Here is a 5,735-nt window from a genome sequence, read left to right on the forward strand (position 1 = left end):
TCAGAGAGTTTGAACTCCCTGAGGGAGTTTGAAGGGTTCTGAGAGCCCCTGCATAAGCATAAAGAACCATAAATCTTGTTGGTTATGGAATCCTTAATATTCTTCATGCCCTCCTTCATATAGCAGGATTCATTATAATTGATGATTCATCAAGTTAACTCATAAAAAGACAGTTGTCATTCACCTGCTATAACAAGGAACAAAAATTTATCCTTAACTGATCTGTGCATGTTGCATGATCCATATGAATATCTTAGTAATATATATATATATATATATATATATATATATATATATACACACACACACACACACATCTTGTATACATGTGATACAGAATATACATCTCTATCAAGATTTATCACTGGGGACACTGAAATAACCTGCTGTTCCAGCCACTGGTTTCCTGATGCTGTCCAGGGAATTACTTCCAGAACAGCTTCCAAAATTGCTGCTGATTCCCAATGGACTCAGTTCATCCAGCCTTTCAGACAGATCCAGTCAAAACTTAGAGACTGGATAACAAATGTTAAAGCTGTTTTGTTTTTTGTTTTGTTTTGTTTTGTTTTGTTTTGTTAAACCTCTAACCAAATTTTCTAATTTTACTACCTCTCTGCTCCCTTTAAAGAAATTTTGTCACTGCTATTGAACAGAGTGACGTTATGAAAGTCATCATCCCTACCCCTTGAGTTTGGGTGTCTGGTTATGATTATTTTATAAATTATTGATAGGTTGTCATTTTAAGGAATAATTTGGAAATGATCATACTTTTGAAATGAAAGGAAATTGTTGGAATAGATTACTAAGTTTATTTTAAGCAAGCCATTATTTAACTACAATCTAAAATTCTCACAAACTGAATCCAAGAACACATGAAAAAAAGCATTCACCATGATCATCCTAAGACTGCAGGGATGGTTCAATATATGGAAATCCATCAATGTAATCTGTTTTATAAACAAATACAAAGAAAAAGCACATGGTCATCTCATTAGATGCAGAAACAGCCTTTGACAAAATGCAGCACCCCTTTATGTTAACATGAATTCAAGGTCCATACCTAAATATAATAAATCAATATACAGCAAACCAATAGCCAACATCAAACTAAATGGAGAGAAAGTCAAAGCAATCTCATTAAAATCAGGGACAAGACAAGGCTGCCCACTCTCTCTCTACCTATTCTATATAATACCCAAAGTTTTAACCGGAGCAATTAGACAACAAAAGGAGATCAAAGGGATACAAATTGGAAAGGAGGATGTCAAGATTTCACTATATGAAGTTGATATTATAGTATACATAAGCTACCTCAAAATTTCTACAGAAAGCTCCTACAGCTGATAAACAACTTCAGCAAAGTGATTGGATATAAAATTAAGTCCAGCAAATTAGTAGCTTTCCTCTACTCAAAGGATATATGGGCTGAGAAAGAAATTACGGAAACAACACCCTTCACAATAGTCACAAATAATATAAAATATCTTGGTGTGACTCTAACCAAGCATGTGGAAGATCTGTATGACAAGAATTTCAAGTCCCTGAAGAAAGAAAATGAAAAAGACCTCAGAAGATGGTAGAAATTTTAATTGATGCAAATTGGAGTTAAACGTTTAAATTGGCCAGGCAGTGGTGGCACACACCTTTGATTCCAGCACTTGGGAGGCAGAGGCAGGCAGATTTCTGAGTTCAAGGACAGCGTGGTCTACAGAGTGAGTTTCTGGACAGCCAGGAAAACACAGAGAAACCCTCTCTCAAAAAACAAACAAACAAACAGTTTAAATTGGTAAGAAATTTATAAATATAATACAGATTTAAGTTTTTCATTGGAACATATTTCTTATATTGATACAAAATTTGAAATTAATATTGTTATTCTTAGATAGACATTGTGCCTATGCAATTCATTTAAGAATGCAATGTTTACACCCAGTCCTTCTAATAATTGCTATTATAAACCATTCAAGATAATTAAGTAATACATGTTAAGGGTCACATAATAAGCTCTTATTTATATGATGATCTTATCTGATTATATTAAGGTGTTTTCTCCAGAATTCTATTAGAAATGGCTAAGAATATCTAAAATTCAACAACTCAGATATACATTATACATAGTCCTAAAAATACCAGAAATTCACAAAATATGACATTTGATATTAATTCATTATTAAAGATCATTTGACTACAAACATGTATGCTCCTGTCAGTACTCCCTTCATGTTTCTAAGAAGAACTTGAGCATCAAAACCTCCATATGGTGTTGCTTCAGTTATGGCAAAATAAACAGCAAACAAAAATTACCCTTTTCATTCACAAACAAAAAATTACTGTCCAAGAAAGGTCACACAATTCAGGATAGTCAACAGTTTAGCTCTGCCAAGATACAGTAAACAAGTCCTTCATGAGATCACGTTTCATTTTAAGGTCTTTCAGGTTCTGGGCCAGAAGGCTGAGAGCTGATGCTTGAATATTTTGAGGAATGATGAACTGTCCAAGTAATTTGCTGTCTCTACAAATAGATAAAGTTTTGGAAGCTATGCTTTGTGCTTCCTAAATCTTCAAGTCATATTTATATCTTTATTGAACTTCTGATGGCGTTGAAGACTAATAATCAAACTCAAGCTGTTTAACATCGAGAAAGATGATAAAGGATGGTTTTCAGATGGTAATACAAATTAAAATCAGAACATACTTCAGATATAAAATTGTAAACTTTAAATCAAGATAAATAGTAGAGTACTTTATCTAATTGACAAATATGATAGACTAGATGTTAATTATATGCCATCCTTTTAATTTACATAATTGTTATGGTTATGCTCAATTTGTATCTGAGAGAACTTTTTTTATTTGGAGAGGAAGGGTGAGACGTTGGGAACTGGTTGTAATAATTTGTCTTAATTCAGCTAGCAAAGCCATGTTTCCCAACCTGAGGGCCCCAGCCCTCAGCTGTTGTTGACTGATAATTAAGTATTGCCATATAGCCAGTGGCTGGGCAGAAAGATGGACATGGGACTTTTAGATTGCACTGGCATGGGGGATGAGAAAAGGGAAATGCCATGACTCAGAGGGAGAGGGACAAGATCAGAGAAATGCAGAAGAAAGATCATGTAGATGGAAAGGGAAAGTGTCCCTACGGTGGAGGGCTACACAAGAAGTTAACAGGGCAGAAAAGATAAGACATAGATTTTGAAGGTGTTAAGCCAGGAAAACCGGAGGGAAATGTGTACTAGCTACTTGGAGGATTAGAAATGTCCAGCCTTTATGCTAGTCAAGGCATATCAAAATTAGCTGGTGTGATTTTGTGGTGTGGGTGTGGTGTGTGTGTGTGTGTGTGTGTGTGAGAGAGAGAGAGAGAGAGAGAGAGAGAGAGAGAGAGAGAGAGAGAGAGATACTTTCATCTGTGAGTTCAGAGGGCTCCTGGTCAGCCCTGCTCCTGATAGACTGTCTGGGAGCCAAAACAGTTTAGCTTATTCACTGCTTACACCCTTTTGACTTTTCATATCTGAGTCTTCTGGAAACAATCCTTTGCTGCTATGTAGAAATGATGGTAGTGCTTTCCCTAGTCTTCCTTCATAATGACATATCCTTTACTTCATTTTCCATTATATTTTATTAAAACTATGCAGCTTGTTGTTTTTTTTCACATTTTATTTTGCCTTTATTTACTTTTTATGTATTAATCTTTACTATCTACAAGTCATTTATTAGGCTCATTACTTTGGTAACCAAGAAGATGTGACACTGTAATTTCTCTGTCCACCCTCTGCTCACAGTACATGTTGTACACCTTCTTTGTGCTAACCCCACGAAGTCATTTTTGTAGAGTACAGTGCTCTGAGGTTTCTCACAAGCAAATTGCATTCACAGAGCACAGGATTCTTAAGCTTGCCTCCCAATGGGACCACTGTTTGATTTTTGGATAATATAAAATAAATGGCAGCATGATGCAGAGCTTATGACTTCCAGGAATTTTCCCATATCTGCCCTGCAGAAAGTGCTATATTTGGATGAAATTGTTTCTAGGTCGCAATATTATTACTTACACACTACTTTCAGTCTTTCTGACTACAGGCTGCATTGGCTTTTTTTTTCAGACTTACAACCTACAAATGACTTTAAAACTATAAGCAACAATATACAAACCTTGTCTATATCTATAAAATGTTCACAATCATGATAACTGTATTTTTTTTCAGTTAATAGAGATCTGAGACTGCACAGATGTTAGATTTGGAATGTAAGCAAAGAATTCGTCTCTTAAGTTGACTTATGACACTGCAAAATTATGTCACCAAATTTCTTAGTAGTGCCACATTATTTTCATAGTTATCTAATGTGTTTTGAAGATTCTTGTTCATTTTCCCTGCTTTTGTTGTTTTGTTTTTTAAGTTCTGGTAATGTACTTTTTATCTAATTTCTGTCTCAGTATACCATATTTTAGTTTGAGTCATAAGTAATCTTGTGGGATAAAAACTTGCTTTGTTGGCCTTTCTCTTCCAGTCTTACTTTCTTGACAATGCATTATCAATAATAACAATGACCTCTGTACATAATTCTTGACTTTCGAATGCTATTAGGCTATCATGTCTGTACTTAAAATTCAGGTTTTTGTGGTTTTCATTGCTAAATAAGAACTCTATAAACCATGTGATCAATTAGCTACATTTTACCTATGAGTTATAAGGCAACATGAATCATTTCACTTATATAAGATGATAATTTTAGGAAAAATAAGTTTATAGTAGAGATGACTCACATTTTTCTGAGGTATGGACTAACTAGAAGAGTTTATAGGAAGGTTTCTTTAAAAGCACCATTTTAACAGAAATTTGATTACACATTTAAATATACCTACTTCTAATCATCAAATTGATTTACTAATATTTGTAAAATTTTGCTAGTATTTTTAACTGCATTTAGGATATATATAAGGTGACTGCCCCATTCCTAAGACAGAAATGTGTAATCATTATAGAAGAAAAAAGTCTTTACATGTAACAAAATCCTAATTACTTATGACCCTTTGTGCAAAACGACCTCTGAATGTGGCATGATAGAAATTTATGAAATGTTGACATCCTTGAATTGTATTAACAATTTGTAAAAAAGTATTAGAATGTATATATTTTAATCAGAAATTCAAGAAGGTACACAAGGAGCTCTAGAGGTAGGGTTCAATAAAAATTATTGATTGAAATAATTGTAATAGAAACAGGCATCCGACAGCATTGTCGAAGATCTGACAATCAGTAGTAAAAGCTACAAAAAGGAGACACACAACTGAAGAGATGGATGATGAATGAGAAAAAGAGAGGCAACTTACTGATAGAGAGAGCTTTAAAACTTCAGGATTACTGGAGACTGTCCCAGACTTCATGTGATGTGAGCAATAAATATCCTCTCCGCCCTCCTGGCTGACAGCTGTTTGCAAGATGAGAGAGAGAAATGAAAATGATTCCTTCCTGAAGAAAACAGATGGTTACTTAAATGTGTAAATTTCTGCAACTGAAGATTACAAAAGAAAAAAAAATGTCCTTTTCATGGTTCTTATTTTTATACTTGTACACCGTTTGCCTGTGTGCTGCCCTGACAATTGTTATTCTTGGTTGCCACTAATGAAATCATATACAAATGAGCAATAAATATTATGGTCACTAAAGTGGTCCTTTATTCAATATGGCTTTATATTGTCTGTTCAATAAAGAATCCTCCTTGGTTATATGTTTATT

The sequence above is a fragment of the Mus musculus genome, chromosome 16, assembly GCF_000001635.26.
Source record: "Mus musculus strain C57BL/6J chromosome 16, GRCm38.p6 C57BL/6J".
NCBI lineage: Eukaryota > Metazoa > Chordata > Mammalia > Rodentia > Muridae > Mus > Mus musculus.